Below are 19,540 nucleotides of genomic sequence, written 5' to 3'. Positions count from 1 at the left end.
TTACGGTTAGCATCAGCCCTAGGATAGTGTTAGGGTTAGGGTTAGGGTTAGCATCCGCCCTAGGATAGTGTTAGGGTTAGGGTTAGGGTTAGCATCAGCCCTAGGATAGTGTTAGGTTTGGGTTAACATAAACCCTAGGATAGTGTTAGGGTTAGGGTTAGGGTTATCATCAGGCCTAGGATAGTGTTAGGGTTAGGGTTAGGGTTAGCATCAGATCAAGGATAGTGTTAGGGTTAGCGTTAGGATTAGCATCTGCCCTAGGATAGTGTTAGGGTTAGGGTTAGGGTTAGCATCAGCCCAAGGATAGTGTTAGGGTTAGGGTTAGCAGCAGCCCTAGGATAGTGTTAGGGTTAGGGTTAGGGTTAGCATCAGGCCCAGGATAGTGTTAGGGTTAGGGTTAGCATCAGCCCAAGGATAGTGTTAGGGTTAGGGATAGGGTTAGCATCAGCCCTAGGATAGTGTTAGGGTTAGGGTTAGCATCAACCCTAGGATAGTGTTTGTGTTAGGGTTAGGGTTAGCATGAGCCCTAGGATAGTGTTAGGGTTAGGGTTAGCCTCAGCCCTAGGAGAGTGTTAGGGTTACAGATAGGGTTAGCATCACTCCTAGGATAGTGTTAGGGTTAGGGTTAGGGTTAGCATCAGCCCTAGGATAGTGTTAGGGTTAGGGTTAGCATCAGGCCTAGGATAGTGTTAGGGTTAGGGTTAGCATCAGCCCTAGGATAGTGTTAGGGTTAGGGTTAGGGTTAGCATCAGCCCTAGGATAGTGTTTTTTAAGGGTTAGGGTTAGCATCAGGCCTAGGATAGTGTTAGGGTTACGGTTAGAATCAGCCCTAGGATAGTGTTAGGGTTAGGGTTAAGTTTAGCATCAGCCCTAGGATAGTGTTAGGGTTAGGGTTAGGGTTAGCATCAGCCCTAGGATAGTGTTAGGGTTAGGGTTAGGGTTAGCATCAGCCCTAGGATAGTGTTAGGGTTAGGGTTAGCATCAGCCCTAGGATAGTGTTAATGTTAGGGTTAGCATCAGCCCTAGGATAGTGTTAGGGTTAGGGTTAGGGTTAGCATCAGGCCTAGGATAGTGTTAGTGTTAGTGTTAGCATCAGCCCTAGGATAGTGTTAGGGTTAAGGTTAGGGTTAGCATCAGCCGTAGGATAGTGTTAGGGTTATGATTAGCCTCAGCCCTAAGATAGTGTTAGAGTTAGGGTTAGGGTTAGCATCAGCCCTAGGATAGTGTTAGGGTTAGGGCTAGGGTTCGCATCAGCCCTAGGATAGTGTTAGGGTTAGGGTTAGCATCAGCCATAGGATAGTGTTAGGGTTAGGGTTAGGGTTAGCATCAGCCCTAGGATACTGTTAGCTTTAGGGTAAACATAAACCCTAGGATAGTGTTAGGGTTAGGGTTAGGGTTATGATCAGGCCTAGGATAGTGTTAGGGTTAGGGTTAGGATTAGTTCAAGGATAGTGTTAGTGTTAGCGTTAGGGTTAGCATCAGCCCTAGGATAGTGTTAGTGTTAGGGTTAGGGTTAGCATCAGCCCTAGGATAGTGTTAGGTTTAGGGTTAGCATCAGCCCTAGGATAGGGTTAGTGTTAAGGTTAGGGTTAGCATCAGGCCCAGGATAGTGGTAGGGTTAGGGTTAGCATCATCCCTAGGATAGTGTTAGGGTTAGGGTTAACATAAACCCTAGGATAGTGTTAGGGTTAGGGTTAGGGTTATCATCAGGCCTAGGATAGTGTTAGGGTTAGGGTTAGCATCAGTTCAAGGATAGTTTTAGGGTTAGCGTTAGGGTTAGCATCAGCCCTAGGATAGTGTTAGGGTTAGGGTTAGGGTTAGCATCAGCCCTAGGATAGTGTTAGGGTTAGGGTTAGGGTTATCATCAGGCCTATGATAGTGTTAGGGTTAGGGTTAGCATCAGCCCTAGGATAGTGTTAGGGTTAGGGTTAGGGTTAGCATCAGCCCTAGGATAGTGTTAGGGTTAGGGTAAGCATCAGCCCTAGGATAGTGTTAGGGTTAGGGTTAGGGTTAGCATCAGGCCTAGGATAGTGTTAGGGTTAGGGTTAGCATCAGCCCCAGGATAGTGTTAGGGTTAGGGTTAGGGTTATCATCAGGCCTAGGATAGTGTTAGGGTTAGGGTTAGCATCAGCCCTAGGATAGTGTTAGGGTTAGCGTTAGGGTTAGCATCAGCCCTAGGATAGTGTTAGGGTTAGGGTTAGTGTTAGCATCAGCCGTAGGATACTATTAGGGTTAGGGTTAGCATCAGCCCTAGGATAGTGTTAGGGTTAGAGTTAGGGTTAGCACCAGGCTTAGGATAGTGTTAGTGTTAGGGTTACCATCAGCCTTAGGATAGTGTTAGGGTTAGGGTTAAGATTAGCATCAGCCGTAGGATAGTGTTAGGGTTAGGGTTAGCCTCAGCCCTAGGATAGTGTTAGCGTTAGGGTTAGGGTTAGCATCCGCCCTAGGATAGTGTTAGGTTTAGTGTTAGGGTTAGCCTCAGCCCTAGGATAGTGTTAGGGTTAGGGTTAACATAAACCCTAGGATAGTGTTAGGGTTAGGGTTAGGGTTATCATCAGGGCTAGGATAGTGTTAGGGTTAGGGTTAGGGTTAGCATCAGTTCAAGGATAGTGTTAGGGTTAGCATCAGCCCTAGGATAGTGTTAGCGTTAGTGTTAGGGTTAGCATCAGCCCTAGGATAGTGTTAGGGTTAGGGTTAGCATCAGCCCTAGGATAGTGTTAGGGTTAGGGTTAGGGTTAGCATCAGCCCTAGGATAGTGTTAGGGTTAGGGTTAGCATCAGCCCTAGGATAGTGTTAGGGTTAGGGTTAGGGTTAGCATCAGGCCTAGGATAGTGTTAGGGTTAGGGTTAGCATCAGCCCTAGGATAGTGTTAGGGTTAGGGTTAGGGTTAACATCAGCCGTAGGATAGTGTTAGGGTTAGGGTTAGCCTCACCCCTAAGATAGTGTTAGAGTTAGGGTTAGGGTTAGCATCAGCCGTAGGATAACGTTAGGGTTAGGGTTAGGGTTAGCATCAGCCCTAGGATAGTGTTAGTGTTACGGTTAGCATCAGGCCTAGGATAGTGTTAGGGTTAGGGTTAGGGTTAGCATCCGCCCTAAGATAGTGTTAGGGTTAGGGTTAGGGTTAGCATCAGCCCTAGGATAGTGTTAGGGTTAGGGTTAACATAAACCCTAGGATAGTGTTAGGGTTAGGGTTAGGGTTATCATCAGGCCTAGGACAGTGTTAGGGTTAGGGTTAGGGTTAGCATCAGTTCAAGGATAGTGTTAGGGTTAGCGTTAGGGTTAGCATCTGCCCTAGGATAGTGTTAGGGTTAGGGTTAGGGTTAGCATCAGCCCAAGGATAGTGTTAGGGTTAGGGTTAGCATCAGCCCTAGGATAGTGTTAGGGTTAGGGTTAGGGTTTGCATCAGGCCCAGGATAGTGTTAGGGTTAGGGTTAGCATCAGCCCAAGGATAGTGTTAGGGTTAGGGTTAGGGTTAGCATCAGCCCTAGGATAGTGTTTGGGTTAGGGTTAGCATCAACCCTAGGATAGGGTTTGGGTTAGGGTTAGCATCAGCCCTAGGATAGTGTTAGGGTTAGGGTTAGGGTTAGCCTCAGCCGTAGGAGAGTGTTAGGGTTAGGGATAGGGTTAGCATCAGGCCTAGGATAGTGTTAGGGTTAGGGTTAGAGTTAGCATTAGCCCTAGGATAGTGTTAGGGTTAGGGTTAGCATCAGGCCTAGGATAGTGTTAGGGTTAGGGTTAGCATCAGCCCTAGGATAGTGTTAGGGCTAGGGTTAGGGTTAGCATCAGCCCTAGGATAGTGTTAGTTTTATGGTTAGGTTTAGCATCAGCCCTAGGATAGTGTTTGGGTTAGGGTTAGCATCAGTTCAAGGATAGTGTTAGGGTAAGCGTTAGGGTTAGCATCAGCCCTAGGATAGTGTTAGGGTTAGGGTTAGGGTTAGCATCAGCCCTAGGATAGTGTTAGGGTTAGGGTTAGCATCAGACCTAGGATAGTGTCAGGGTTAGGGTTAGGGTTATCATCAGGCCTAGGATAGTGTTAGGGTTAGGTTTAGCATCATCCTTAGGATAGTGTTAGGGTTAGGGTTAGGGTTAGCATCAGCCCTAGGATAGTGTTAGGGTTAGGGATAGCATCAGCCCTAGGATAGTGTTAGGGTTAGGGTTAGGGTTAGCATCAGCCGTAGGATAGTGTTAGTGTTAGGGTTAGCATCAGCCCTAGGATAGTGTTAGGGTTAGGGTTAGCATCAGCCCTAGGATAGTGTTAGGGTTAGGGTTAGGGTTAGCATCAGGCCTAGGATAGTGTTAGGGTTATGGTTAGGGTTAGCATAAGCCCTAGGATAGTATTAGTGTTAGGGTTAGCATCAGCCCTAGGATAGTGTTAGGGTTAGGGTTAGCATCAGCCCTAGGATAGTGTTAGGGTTAGGGTTAGGGTTAGCATCAGGCCTAGGATAGTGTTAGTGTTAGGGTTAGCATGAGCCCTAGGATAGTGTTAGGGTTAGTGTTAGGGTTAGCATCCGCCCTAGGATAGTGTTAGGGTTAGGGTTAGGGTTAGCATCAGCCCTAGGATATTGTTAGTGTTAGGGTTAGCATCACCCCTAGGATAGTGTTAGGGTTAGCGTTAGGGTTAGCATCCGCCCTAGGATAGTGTTAGGGTTAGGGTTAGGGTTAGCATCAGCCTTAGGATATTGTTAGGGTTAGGGTTAACATAAACCCTAGGATAGTGTTAGGGTCAGGGTTAGGGTTTTCATCAGGCCTAGGATAGTGTTAGGGTTAGGGTTATGGTTAGCATCAGTTCAAGTATACTGTTAGGGTTAGCGTTAGGGTTAGCATCTGCCCTAAGATAGTGTTAGGGTTAGGGTTAGGGTTAGCATCAGCCCAAGGATAGTGTTAGGGTTAGGGTTAGCATCAGCCCTAGGATAGTGTTAGGGTTAGGGTTAGGGTTAGCATCAGGCCCAGGATAGTGTTAGGGTTAGGGTTAGCATCAGCCCAAGGATAGTGTTAGGGTTAGGGTTAGGGTTAGCATCAGCCCTAGGATAGTGTTAGGGTTAGGGTTAGCATCAACCCTTGGATAGTGTTTGGGTTAGGGTTAGGGTTAGCATCAGCCCTAGGATAGTGTTAGGGTTAGGGTTAGCCTCAGCCCTAGGAGAGTGTTAGGGTTAGGGATAGGGTTAGCATCAGGCCTAGGATAGTGTTAGGGTTAGGGTTAGGGTTAGCATCAGCCCTAGGATAGTGTTAGAGTTAGGGTTAGCATGAGCCCTAGGATAGTGTCAGGGTTAGGGTTAGGGTTATCATCAGGCCTAGGATAGTGTTAGGGTTAGGGTTAGCATCAGCCCTAGGATAGTGTTAGGGTTAGGGTTAGCATCAGCCCTAGGATAGTGTTAGGGTTAGGGTTAGGGTTAGCATCAGCCCTAGGATAGTGTTAGGGTTAGGGTTAGCATCAGCCCTAGGATAGTGTTAGGGTTAGGGTTAGGGTTAGCATCAGCCCTAGGATAGTGTTAGGGTTAGGGTTAGCATCAGCCCTAGGATAGTGTTAGGGTTAGGGTTAGGGTTAGCATCAGGCCTAGGATAGTGTTAGGGTTAGGGTTAGCATCAGCCCTAGGATAGTGTTAGGGTTAGGGTTAGGGTTAGCATCAGGCCTAGGATAGTGTTAGGGTTAGGGTTAGCATTAGCCCCAGGATAGTGTTAGGGTTAGGGTTAGGGTTATCATCAGGCGTAGGATAGTGTTAGGGTTAGGGTTAGCATCAGCCCTAGGATAGTGTTAGGGTTAGGGTTAGGGTTAGCATCAGCCGTAAGATATTATTAGGGTTAGGGTTAGCATCAGCCCTAGGATAGTGTTAGGGTTAGAGTTAGGGTTAGCACCAGGCTTAGGATAGTGTTAGTGTTAGGGTTACCATCAGCCTTAGGATAGTGTTAGGGTTAGGGTTAAGATTAGCATCAGCCGTAGGATAGTGTTAGGGTTAGGGTTAGCCTCAGCACTAGGATAGTGTTAGCGTTAGGGTTAGGGTTAGCATCAGCCCTAGGATAGTGTTAGGGGTAGGGTTAGGGTTAGAATCAGCCCTAGGATAGTGTTAGTGTTAGGGTTAGAATCAGCCTTAGGATAGTGTTAGGGTTAGGGTAGGGTTAGCATCCGCCCTAGGATAGTGTTAGGTTTAGTGTTAGGGTTAGCCTCAGCCCTAGGATAGTGTTAGGGTTAGGGTTAACATAAACCCTAGGATAGTGTTAGGGTTAGCGTTAGGGTTATCATCAGGGCTAGGATAGTGTTAGGGTTAGGGTTAGTGTTAGCATCAGTTCAAGGATAGTGTTAGGGTTAGCGTTAGGGTTAGCATCAGCCCTAGGATAGTGTTAGCGTTAGGGTTAGGGTTAGCATCAGCCCTAGGATAGTGTTAGGGTTAGGGTTAGCATCAGCCCTAGGATAGTGTTAGGGTTAGGGTTAGGGTTAGCATCAGCCTTAGGATAGTGTTAGGGTTAGGGTTAGCATCAGCCCTAGGATAGTGTTAGTGTTACGGTTAGCATCAGCCCTAGGATAGTGTTAGGGTTAGGGTTAGGGTTAGCATCCGCCCTAGGATTGTGTTAGGGTTAGGGTTAGGGTTAGCATCAGCCCTAGGATAGTGTTAGGGTTAGGGTTTACATAAACCCTAGGATAGTGTTAGGGTTAGGGTTAGGGTTATCATCAGGCCTAGGATAGTGTTAGGGTTAGGGTTAGGGTTAGCATCAGTTCAAGGGTAGTGTTAGGGTTAGCGTTAGGGTTAGCATCTGCCCTAGGATAGTGTTAGGGTTAGGGTTAGGGTTAGCATCAGCCCAAGGATAGTGTTAGGGTTAGGGTTAGCATCAGCCCTAGGATAGTGTTAGGGTTAGGGTTAGGGTTAGCATCAGGCCCAGGATAGTGTTAGGGTTAGGGTTAGCATCAGCCCAAGGATAGTGTTAAGGTTAGGGATAGGGTTAGCATCAGCCCTAGGATAGTGTTAGGGTTAGGGTTAGCATCAACCCTAGGATAGTGTTTGTGTTAGGGTTAGGGTTAGCATCAGCCCTAGGATAGTGTTAGGGTTAGGGTTAGCCTCAGCCCTAGGAGAGTGTTAGGGTTACGGATAGGGTTAGCATCACTCCTAGGATAGTGTTAGGGTTAGGGTTAGGGTTAGCATCAGCCCTAGGATAGTGTTAGGGTTAGGGCTAGGGTTCGCATCAGCCCTAGGATAGTGTTAGGGTTAGGGTTAGCATCAGCCATAGGATAGTGTTAGGGTTAGGGTTAGGGTTAGCATCAGCCCTAGGATACTGTTAGGGTTAGGGTAAACATAAACCCTAGGATAGTGTTAGGGTTAGGGTTAGGGTTATGATCAGGCCTAGGATAGTGTTAGGGTTAGGGTTAGGGTTAGCATTAGTTCAAGGATAGTGTTAGGGTTAGCGTTAGGGTTAGCATCATCCCTAGGATAGTGTTAGTGTTAGGGTTAACATAAACCCTAGGATAGTGTTAGGGTTAGCGTTAAGGTTATCATCAGGCCTAGGATAGTGTTAGGGTTAGGGTTAGCATCAGTTCAAGGATAGTTTTAGGGTTAGCGTTAGGGTTAGCATCAGCCCTAGGATAGTGTTAGGGTTAGGGTTAGGGTTAGCATCAGCCCTAGGATAGTGTTAGGGTTAGGGTTAGCATCAGCCCTAGGATAGTGTTAGTCTTAGGGTTAGGGTTATCATCAGGCCTAGGATAGTGTTGGGGTTAGGGTTAGCATCAGCCCTAGGATAGTGTTAGGGTTAGGGTTAGGGTTAACATCAGCCGTAGGATAGTGTTAGGGTTAGGGTTAGCCTCACCCCTAAGATAGTGTTAGAGTTAGGGTTAGGGTTAGCATCAGCCGTAGGATAACGTTAGGGTTAGGGTTAGTGTTAGCATCAGCCCTAGGATAGTGTTAGTGTTACGGTTAGCATCAGGCCTAGGATAGTGTTAGGGTTAGGGTTAGGGTTAGCATCCGCCCTAAGATAGTGTTAGGGTTAGGGTTAACATAAACCCTAGGATAGTGTTAGGGTTAGGGTTAGGGTTATCATCAGGCCTAGGACAGTGTTAGGGGTAGGGTTAGGGTTAGCATCAGTTCAAGGATAGTGTTAGGGTTAGCGTTAGGGTTAGCATCTGCCCTAGGATAGTGTTAGGGTTAGGGTTAGTGTTAGCATCAGCCCTAGGATAGTGTTAGGGTTAGGGTTAGCATCAGCCCTAGGATAGTGTCAGGGTTAGGGTTAGGGTTATCATCAGGCCTAGGATAGTGTTAAGGTTAGGGTTAGGGTTATCATCAGGCTTAGTATAGTGTGAGGGCTAGGGTTAGCATCAGACTTAGGATAGTGTTAGGGTTAGGGTTAGGGTTAGCATCAGCCCTAGGATACTGTTAGGGTTAGGGTTAGCATCAGCACTAGGATAGTGTTAGGGTTAGGGTTAGGGTTATCATCAGGCCAAGGATAGTGTTATGGTTAGGGTTAGCATCAGCCCTAGGATAGTGTTAGGGTTAGTGTTAGGGTTAGCATCAGCCCTAGGATAGTGTTAGGGTTAGGGTTAGCATCAGCCCTAGGATAGTGTTAGGGTTAGGGTTAGGGTTAGCATCAGGCTTAGGATAGTGTTAGGGTTAGGGTTAGCATCAGCCCTAGCATAGTGTTAGGGTTAGGGTTAGGGTTAGCATCAGCCGTAGGATAGTGTTAGTGTTAGGGTTAGCATCAGCCCTAGGATAGTGTTAGGGTTAGGGTTAGCATCAGCCCTAGGATAGTGTTAGGGTTAGGGTTAGGGTTAGCATCAGGCCTAGGATAGTGTTAGGGTTATGGTTAGGGTTAGCATAAGCCCTAGGATAGTGTTAGTGTTAGGGTTAGCATCAGCCCTAGGATAGTGTTAGGGTTAGGGTTAGCATCAGCCCTAGGATAGTGTTAGGGTTAGGGTTAGGGTTAGCATCAGGCCTAGGATAGTGTTAGTGTTAGGGTTAGCATGAGCCCTAGGATAGTGTTAGGGTTAGGGTTAGGGTTAGCATCCGCCCTAGGATAGTGTTAGGGTTAGGGTTAGGGTTAGCATCAGCCCTAGGATATTGTTAGTGTTAGGGTTAGCATCACCCCTAGGATAGTGTTAGGGTTAGCGTTAGGGTTAGCATCCGCCCTAGGATAGTGTTAGGGTTAGGGTTAGGGTTAGCATCAGCCTTAGGATATTGTTAGGGTTAGGGTTAACATAAACCCTAGGATAGTGTTAGGGTCAGGGTTAGGGTTTTCATCAGGCCTAGGATAGTGTTAGGGTTAGGGTTATGGTTAGCATCAGTTCAAGTATACTGTTAGGGTTAGCGTTAGGGTTAGCATCTGCCCTAAGATAGTGTTAGGGTTAGGGTTAGGGTTAGCATCAGCCCAAGGATAGTGTTAGGGTTAGGGTTAGCATCAGCCCTAGGATAGTGTTAGGGTTAGGGTTAGGGTTAGCATCAGGCCCAGGATAGTGTTAGGGTTAGGGTTAGCATCAGCCCAAGGATAGTGTTAGGGTTAGGGTTAGGGTTAGCATCAGCCCTAGGATAGTGTTAGGGTTAGGGTTAGCATCAACCCTTGGATAGTGTTTGGGTTAGGGTTAGGGTTAGCATCAGCCCTAGGATAGTGTTAGGGTTAGGGTTAGCCTCAGCCCTAGGAGAGTGTTAGGGTTAGGGATAGGGTTAGCATCAGGCCTAGGATAGTGTTAGGGTTAGGGTTAGGGTTAGCATCAGCCCTAGGATAGTGTTAGAGTTAGGGTTAGCATGAGCCCTAGGATAGTGTCAGGGTTAGGGTTAGGGTTATCATCAGGCCTAGGATAGTGTTAGGGTTAGGGTTAGCATCAGCCCTAGGATAGTGTTAGGGTTAGGGTTAGCATCAGCCCTAGGATAGTGTTAGGGTTAGGGTTAGGGTTAGCATCAGCCCTAGGATAGTGTTAGGGTTAGGGTTAGCATCAGCCCTAGGATAGTGTTAGGGTTAGGGTTAGGGTTAGCATCAGCCCTAGGATAGTGTTAGGGTTAGGGTTAGCATCAGCCCTAGGATAGTGTTAGGGTTAGGGTTAGGGTTAGCATCAGGCCTATGATAGTGTTAGGGTTAGGGTTAGCATCAGCCCTAGGATAGTGTTAGGGTTAGGGTTAGGGTTAGCATCAGGCCTAGGATAGTGTTAGGGTTAGGGTTAGCATTAGCCCCAGGATAGTGTTAGGGTTAGGGTTAGGGTTATCATCAGGCGTAGGATAGTGTTAGGGTTAGGGTTAGCATCAGCCCTAGGATAGTGTTAGGGTTAGGGTTAGGGTTAGCATCAGCCGTAAGATATTATTAGGGTTAGGGTTAGCATCAGCCCTAGGATAGTGTTAGGGTTAGAGTTAGGGTTAGCACCAGGCTTAGGATAGTGTTAGTGTTAGGGTTACCATCAGCCTTAGGATAGTGTTAGGGTTAGGGTTAAGATTAGCATCAGCCGTAGGATAGTGTTAGGGTTAGGGTTAGCCTCAGCACTAGGATAGTGTTAGCGTTAGGGTTAGGGTTAGCATCAGCCCTAGGATAGTGTTAGGGGTAGGGTTAGGGTTAGAATCAGCCCTAGGATAGTGTTAGTGTTAGGGTTAGAATCAGCCCTAGGATAGTGTTAGGGTTAGGGTAGGGTTAGCATCCGCCCTAGGATAGTGTTAGGTTTAGTGTTAGGGTTAGCCTCAGCCCTAGGATAGTGTTAGGGTTAGGGTTAACATAAACCCTAGGATAGTGTTAGGGTTAGCGTTAGGGTTATCATCAGGGCTAGGATAGTGTTAGGGTTAGGGTTAGTGTTAGCATCAGTTCAAGGATAGTGTTAGGGTTAGCGTTAGGGTTAGCATCAGCCCTAGGATAGTGTTAGCGTTAGGGTTAGGGTTAGCATCAGCCCTAGGATAGTGTTAGGGTTAGGGTTAGCATCAGCCCTAGGATAGTGTTAGGGTTAGGGTTAGGGTTAGCATCAGCCCTAGGATAGTGTTAGGGTTAGGGTTAGCATCAGCCCTAGGATAGTGTTAGGGTTAGGGTTAACATAAACCCTAGGATAGTGTTAGGGTTAGGGTTAGGGTTATCATCAACCCTAGGATAGTGTTAGGGTTAGGGTTAGCATCAGGCCTAGGATAGTGTTGGGGTTAGGGTTAGCATCAGCCCTAGGATAGTGTTAGGGTTAGGTTTAGGGTTAGCATCAGCCCTAGGATAGTGTTAGGGTTATGGTTAGGTTTAGCATCAGCCCTAGGATAGTGTTAGGGTAAGGGTTAGGGGTAGCATCAGGCCTAGGATAGTGTTAGGGTTACGGTTAGAATCAGCCCTAGGATAGTGTTAGGGTTAGGGTTAAGTTTAGCATCAGCCCTAGGATAGTGTTAGGGTTAGGGTTAGGGTTAGCATCAGCCCTAGGATAGTGTTAGGGTTAGGGTTAGGTTTAGCATCAGCCCTAGGATAGTGTTAGAGTTAGGGTTAGCATCAGCCCAAGGATAGTGTTAGGGTTAGGGTTAGGGTTATCATCAGGCCTAGGATAGTGTTAGGGTTAGGGTTAGCATCAGCCCTAGGATAGTGTTAGGGTTAGGGTTAGGGTTAGCATCAGCCCTAGGATAGTGTTAATGTTAGGGTTAGCATCAGCCCTAGGATAGTGTTAGGGTTAGGGTTAGGGTTAGCATCAGGCCTAGGATAGTGTTAGTGTTAGTGTTAGCATCAGCCCTAGGATAGTGTTAGGGTTAAGGTTAGGGTTAGCATCAGCCGTAGGATAGTGTTAGGGTTAGGATTAGCCTCAGCCCTAAGATAGTGTTAGAGTTAGGGTTAGGGTTAGCATCAGCCCAAGGATAGTGTTAGGGTTAGGGCTAGGGTTCGCATCAGCCCTAGGATAGTGTTAGGGTTAGGGTTAGCATCAGCCATAGGATAGTGTTAGGGTTAGGGTTAGGGTTAGCATCAGCCCTAGGATACTGTTAGGCTTAGGGTAAACATAAACCCTAGGATAGTGTTAGGGTTAGGGTTAGGGTTATGATCAGGCCTAGGATAGTGTTAGGGTTAGGGTTAGGGTTAGCATTAGTTCAAGGATAGTGTTAGGGTTAGCGTTAGGGTTAGCATCAGCCCTAGGATAGTGTTAGTGTTAGGGTTAGGGTTAGCATCAGCCCTAGGATAGTGTTAGGGTTAGGGTTAGCATCAGCCCTAGGATAGTGTTAGTGTTAGGGTTAGGGTTAGCATCAGGCCCAGGATAGTGGTAGGGTTAGGGTTAGCATCATCCCTAGGATAGTGTTAGGGTTAGGGTTAACATAAACCCTAGGATAGTGTTAGGGTTAGGGTTAGGGTTATCATCAGGCCTAGGATAGTGTTAGGGTTAGGTTAGCATCAGTTCAAGGATAGTTTTAGGGTTAGCGTTAGGGATAGCATCAGCCCTAGGATAGTGTTAGGGTTAGGGTTAGGGTTAGCATCAGCCCTAGGATAGTGTTAGGGTTAGGGTTAGCATCAGCCCTAGGATAGTGTTAGGGTTAGGGTTAGGGTTATCATCAGGCCTATGATAGTGTTAGGGTTAGGGTTAGCATCAGCCCTAGGATAGTGTTAGGGTTAGGGTTAGGGTTAGCATCAGCCCTAGGATAGTGTTAGTGTTAGGGTTAGCATCAGCCCTAGGATAGTGTTAGGGTTAGGGTTAGGGTTAGCATCAGGCCTAGGATAGTGTTAGGGTTAGGGTTAGCATCAGCCCCAGGATAGTGTTAGGGTTAGGGTTAGGGTTATCATCAGGCCTAGGATAGTGTTAGGGTTAGGGTTAGCATCAGCCCTAGGATAGTGTTAGGGTTAGGGTTAGGGTTAGCATCAGCCCTAGGATAGTGTTAGGGTTAGGGTTAGTGTTAGCATCAGCCGTAGGATATTATTAGGGTTAGGGTTAGCATCAGCCCTAGGATAGTGTTAGGGTTAGAGTTAGGGTTAGCACCAGGCTTAGGATAGTGTTAGTGTTAGGGTTACCATCAGCCTTAGGATAGTGTTAGGGTTAGGGTTAAGATTAGCATCAGCCGTAGGATAGTGTTAGGGTTAGGGTTAGCCTCAGCCCTAGGATAGTGTTAGCGTTAGGGTTAGGGTTAGCATCAGCCCTAGGATAGGGTTAGGGGTAGGGTTAGGGTTAGCATCAGCCCTAGGATAGTGTTAGTGTTAGGGTTAGCATCAGCCCTAGGATAGTGTTAGGGTTAGGGTTAGGGTTAGCATCCGCCCTAGGATAGTGTTAGGTAGTGTTAGGGTTAGCCTCAGCCCTAGGATAGTGTTAGGGTTAGGGTTAACATAAACCCTAGGATAGTGTTAGGGTTAGGGTTAGGATTATCATCAGGGCTAGGATAGTGTTAGGGTTAGGGTTAGGGTTAGCATCAGTTCAAGGATAGTGTTAGGGTTAGCGTTAGGGTTAGCATCAGCCCTAGGATAGTGTTAGCGTTAGGGTTAGGGTCAGCATCAGCCCTAGGATGGTGTTAGGGTTAGGGTTAGCATCAGCCCTAGGATAGTGTTAGGGTTAGGGTTAGGGTTAGCATCAGCCCTAGGATAGTGTAAGGGTTAGGGTTAGCATCAGCCCTAGGATAGTGTTAGGGTTAGGGTTAGGGTTAGCATCAGCCCTAGGATAGTGTTAGGGTTAGGGTTAGCATCAGCCCTAGGATAGTGTTAGGGTTAGGGTTAGGGTTAGCATCAGGCCTAGGATAGTGTTAGGGTTAGGGTTAGCATCAGCCCTAGGATAGTGTTAGGGTTAGGGTTAGGGTTAACATCAGCCGTAGGATAGTGTTAGGGTTAGGGTTAGCCTCACCCCTAAGATAGTGTTAGAGTTAGGGTTAGGGTTAGCATCAGCCGTAGGATAACGTTAGGGTTAGGGTTAGGGTTAGCATCAGCCCTAGGATAGTGTTATTGTTACGGTTAGCATCAGGCCTAGGATAGAGTTAGGGTTAGGGTTAGGGTTAGCATCCGCCCTAAGATAGTGTTAGGGTTAGGGTTAGGGTTAGCATCAGCCCTAGGATAGTGTTAGGGTTAGGGTTAACATAAACCCTAGGATAGTGGTAGGGTTAGGGTTAGGGTTATCATCAGGCCTAGGACAGTGTTAGGGTTAGGGTTAGTGTTAGCATCAGTTCAAGGATAGTGTTAGGGTTAGCGTTAGGGTTAGCATCTGCCCTAGGATAGTGTTAGGGTTAGGGTTAGGGTTAGCATCAGCCCAAGGATAGTGTTAGGGTTAGGGTTAGCATCAGCCCTAGGATAGTGTTAGGGTTAGGGTTAGGGTTAGCATCAGGCCCAGGATAGTGTTAGGGTTAGGGTTAGCATCAGCCCAAGGATAGTGTTAGGGTTAGGGTTAGGGTTAGCATCAGCCCTAGGATAGTGTTTGGGTTAGGGTTAGCATCAACCCTAAGATAGGGTTTGGGTTAGGGTTAGCATCAGCCCTAGGATAGTGTTAGGGTTAAGTTTAGGGTTAGCCTCAGCCCTAGGAGAGTGTTAGGGTTAGGGATAGGGTTAGCATCAGGCCTAGGATAGTGTTAGGGTTAGGGATACCATCAGGCCTAGGATAGTGTTAGGGTTAGGGTTAGCATCAGCCCTAGGATAGTGTTAGTGCTAGGGTTAGGGTTAGCATCAGCCCTAGGATAGTGTTAGTTTTATGGTTAGGTTTAGCATCAGCCCTAGGATAGTGTTTGGGTTAGGGTTAGCATCAGTTCAAGGATAGGGTTAGCGTTACGGTTAGCATCAGCCCTAGGATAGTGTTAGGGTTAGGGTTAGGGTTAGGATCAGCCCTAGGATAGTGTTAGGGTTAGTGTTAGCATCAGACCTAGGATAGTGTCAGGGTTAGGGTTAGGGTTATCATCAGGCCTAGGATAGTGTTAGGGTAAGGTTTAGCATCAGCCCTAGGATAGTGTTAGGGTTAGGGTTAGGGTTAGAATCAGCCCTAGGATAGTGTTAGGGTTAGGGATAGCATCAGCCCTAGGATAGTGTTAGGGTTAGGGTTAGGGTTAGCATCAGGCCTAGGATAGTGTTAGGGTTAGGGTTAGCATCAGCCCTAGGATAGTGTTAGGGTTAGGGTTAGGGTTAGCATCAGCCGTAGGATAGTGTTAGGGTTAGGGTTAGGGTTAGCATCAGCCCTAGGATAGTGTTAGTGTTAGGGTTAGCATCAGCCCTAGGATAGTGTTACGGTTAGGGTTAGGGTTAGCATCAGCCCTAGGATAGTGTTAGGGTTAGGGTTAACATAAACCCTAGGATAGTGTTAGGGTTAGGGTTAGGGTTATCATCAGGCCTAGGATAGTGTTAGGGTTAGGGTTAGGGTTAGCATCAGTTCAAGGATAGTGTTAGGGTTAGCGTTAGGGTTAGCATCAGCCCAAGGATAGTGTTAGGGTTAGGGTTAGCATCAGCCCTAGGATAGTGTTAGGGTTAGGGTTAGGGTTAGCATCAGGCCCAGGATAGTGTTAGGGTTAGGGTTAGCATCAGCCCTAGGATAGTGTTAGGGTTAGGGTTAGGGTTAGCATCAGCCCTAGGATAGTGTTAGGGTTAGGGTTAGCATCAGCCCTAGGATAATGTTAGGGTTAGGGTTAGGGTTAGCATCAGCCCTAGGATAGTGTTAGTGTTACGGTTAGCATCAGCCCTAGGATAGTGTTAGGGTTAGGGTTAGGGTTAGCATCCGCCCTAGGATAGTGTTAGGGTTAGGGTTAGGGTTAGCATCAGCCCTAGGATAGTGTTAGGTTTGGGTTCACATAAACCCTAGGATAGTGTTAGGGTTAGGGTTAGGGTTATCATCAGGCCTAGGATAGTGTTAGGGTTAGGGTTAGGGTTAGCATCAGATCAAGGATAGTGTTAGGGTTAGCGTTAGGATTAGCATCTGCCCTAGGATAGTGTTAGGGTTAGGGTTAGGGTTAGCATCAGCCCAAGGATAGTGTTAGGGTTAGGGTTAGCAGCAGCCCTAGGATAGTGTTAGGGTTAGGGTTAGGGTTAGCATCAGGCCCAGGATAGTGTTAGGGTTAGGGTTAGCATCAGCCCAAGGATAGTGTTAGGGTTAGGGATAGGGTTAGCATCAGCCCTAGGATAGTGTTAGGGTTAGGGTTAGCATCAACCCTAGGATAGTGTTTGTGTTAGGGTTAGGGTTAGCATGAGCCCTAGGATAGTGTTAGGGTTAGGGTTAGCCTCAGCCCTAGGAGAGTGTTAGGGTTACAGATAGGGTTAGCATCACTCCTAGGATAGTGTTAGGGTTAGGGTTAGGGTTAGCATCAGCCCTAGGATAGTGTTAGGGTTAGGGTTAGCATCAGGCCTAGGATAGTGTTAGGGTTAGGGTTAGCATCAGCCCTAGGATAGTGTTAGGGTTAGGGTTAGGGTTAGCATCAGCCCTAGGATAGTGTTTTGTAAGGGTTAGGGTTAGCATCAGGCCTAGGATAGTGTTAGGGTTACGGTTAGAATCAGCCCTAGGATAGTGTTAGGGTTAGGGTTAAGTTTAGCATCAGCCCTAGGATAGTGTTAGGGTTAGGGTTAGGGTTAGCATCAGCCCTAGGATAGTGTTAGGGTTAGGGTTAGGGTTAGCATCAGCCCTAGGATAGTGTTAGGGTTAGGGTTAGCATCAGCCCTAGGATAGTGTTAATGTTAGGGTTAGCATCAGCCCTAGGATAGTGTTAGGGTTAGGGTTAGGGTTAGCATCAGGCCTAGGATAGTGTTAGTGTTAGTGTTAGCATCAGCCCTAGGATAGTGTTAGGGTTAAGATTAGGGTTAGCATCAGCCGTAGGATAGTGTTAGGGTTAGGATTAGCCTCAGCCCTAAGATAGTGTTAGAGTTAGGGTTAGGGTTAGCATCAGCCCTAGGATAGTGTTAGGGTTAGGGCTAGGGTTCGCATCAGCCCTAGGATAGTGTTAGGGTTAGGGTTAGCATCAGCCATAGGATAGTGTTAGGGTTAGGGTTAGGGTTAGCATCAGCCCTAGGATACTGTTAGCTTTAGGGTAAACATAAACCCTAGGATAGTGTTAGGGTTAGGGTTAGGGTTATGATCAGGCCTAGGATAGTGTTAGGGTTAGGCTTAGCATTAGTTCAAGGATAGTGTTAGTGTTAGCGTTAGGGTTAGCATCAGCCCTAGGATAGTGTTAGTGTTAGGGTTAGGGTTAGCATCAGCCCTAGGATAGTGTTAGGTTTAGGGTTAGCATCAGCCCTAGGATAGTGTTAGTGTTAGGGTTAGGGTTAGCATCAGGCCCAGGATAGTGGTAGGGTTAGGGTTAGCATCATCCCTAGGATAGTGTTAGGGTTAGGGTTAACATAAACCCTAGGATAGTGTTAGGGTTAGGGTTAGGGTTATCATCAGGCCTAGGATAGTGTTAGGGTTAGGGTTAGCATCAGTTCAAGGATAGTTTTAGGGTTAGCGTTAGGGTTAGCATCAGCCCTAGGATAGTGTTAGGGTTAGGGTTAGGGTTAGCATCAGCCCTAGGATAGTGTTAGGGTTAGGGTTAGGGTTATCATCAGGCCTATGATAGTGTTAGGGTTAGGGTTAGCATCAGCCCTAGGATAGTGTTATGGTTAGGGTTAGGGTTAGCATCAGCCCTAGGATAGTGTTAGGGTTAGGGTAAGCATCAGCCCTAGGATAGTGTTAGGGTTAGGGTTAGGGTTAGCATCAGGCCTAGGATAGTGTTAGGGTTAGGGTTAGCATCAGCCCCAGGATAGTGTTAGGGTTAGGGTTAGGGTTATCATCAGGCCTAGGATAGTGTTAGGGTTAGGGTTAGCATCAGCCCTAGGATAGTGTTAGGGTTAGCGTTAGGGTTACCATCAGCCCTAGGATAGTGTTAGGGTTAGGGTTAGTGTTAGCATCAGCCGTAGGATATTATTAGGGTTAGGGTTAGCATCAGCCCTAGGATAGTGTTAGGGTTAGAGTTAGGGTTAGCACCAGGCTTAGGATAGTGTTAGTGTTAGGGTTACCATCAGCCTTAGGATAGTGTTAGGGTTAGGGTTAAGATTAGCATCAGCCGTAGGATAGTGTTAGGGTTAGGGTTAGCCTCAGCCCTAGGATAGTGTTAGCGTTAGGGTTAGGGTTAGCATCCGCCCTAGGATAGTGTTAGGTTTAGTGTTAGGGTTAGCCTCAGCCCTAGGATAGTGTTAGGGTTAGGGTTAACATAAACCCTAGGATAGTGTTAGGGTTAGGGTTAGGGTTATCATCAGGGCTAGGATAGTGTTAGGGTTAGGGTTAGGGTTAGCATCAGTTCAAGGATAGTGTTAGGGTTAGCGTTAGGGTTAGCATCAGCCCTAGGATAGTGTTAGCGTTAGGGTTAGGGTTAGCATCAGCCCTAGGATAGTGTTAGGGTTAGGGTTAGCATCAGCCCTAGGATAGTGTTAGGGTTAGGGTTAGGGTTAGCATCAGCCCTAGGATAGTGTTAGGGTTAGGGTTAGCATCAGCCCTAGGATAGTGTTAGGGTTAGGGTTAGGGTTAGCATCAGGCCTAGGATAGTGTTAGGGTTAGGGTTAGCATCAGCCCTAGGATAGTGTTAGGGTTAGGGTTAGGGTTAACATCAGCCGTAGGATAGTGTTAGGGTTAGGGTTAGCCTCACCCCTAAGATAGTGTTAGAGTTAGGGTTAGGGTTAGCATCAGCCGTAGGATAACGTTAGGGTTAGGGTTAGGGTTAGCATCAGCCCTAGGATAGTGTTAGTGTTACGGTTAGCATCAGGCCTAGGATAGTGTTAGGGTTAGGGTTAGGGTTAGCATCCGCCCTAAGATAGTGTTAGGGTTAGGGTTAGGGTTAGCATCAGCCCTAGGATAGTGTTAGGGTTAGGGTTAACATAAACCCTAGGATAGTGTTAGGGTTAGGGTTAGGGTTATCATCAGGCCTAGGACAGTGTTAGGGTTAGGGTTAGGGTTAGCATCAGTTCAAGGATAGTGTTAGGGTTAGCGTTAGGGTTAGCATCTGCCCTAGGATAGTGTTAGGGTTAGGGTTAGGGTTAGCATCAGCCCAAGGATAGTGTTAGGGTTAGGGTTAGCATCAGCCCTAGGATAGTGTTAGGGTTAGGGTTAGGGTTTGCATCAGGCCCAGGATAGTGTTAGGGTTAGGGTTAGCATCAGCCCAAGGATAGTGTTAGGGTTAGGGTTAGGGTTAGCATCAGCCCTAGGATAGTGTTTGGGTTAGGGTTAGCATCAACCCTAGGATAGGGTTTGGGTTAGGGTTAGCATCAGCCCTAGGATAGTGTTAGGGTTAGGGTTAGGGTTAGCCTCAGCCGTAGGAGAGTGTTAGGGTTGGGGATAGGGTTAGCATCAGGCCTAGGATAGTGTTAGGTTTAGGGTTAGAGTTAGCATTAGCCCTAGGATAGTGTTAGGGTTAGGGTTAGCATCAGGCCTAGGATAGTGTTAGGGTTAGGGTTAGCATCAGCCCTAGGATAGTGTTAGGGCTAGGGTTAGCATCAGCCCTAGGATAGTGTTAGGGTTAGGGTTAGGGTTAGCATCAGCCGTAGGATAGTGTTAGGGTTAGGGTTAGCCTCAGCCCTAAGATAGTGTTAGAGTTAGGGTTAGGGTTAGCATCAGCCCTAGGATAGTGTTAGGGTTAGGGCTAGGGTTCGCATCAGCCCTAGGATAGTGTTAGGGTTAGGGTTAGCATCAGCCATAGGATAGTGTTAGGGTTAGGGTTAGGGTTAGCATCAGCCCTAG

Source organism: Lemur catta, unplaced genomic scaffold, assembly GCF_020740605.2.
Source record: "Lemur catta isolate mLemCat1 unplaced genomic scaffold, mLemCat1.pri scaffold_41_ctg1, whole genome shotgun sequence".
NCBI classification, from domain to species: Eukaryota; Metazoa; Chordata; class Mammalia; order Primates; family Lemuridae; genus Lemur; species Lemur catta.
The sequence above is the reverse complement of the archived record's forward strand: the minus strand, read 5'-3'. Positions refer to the sequence as shown.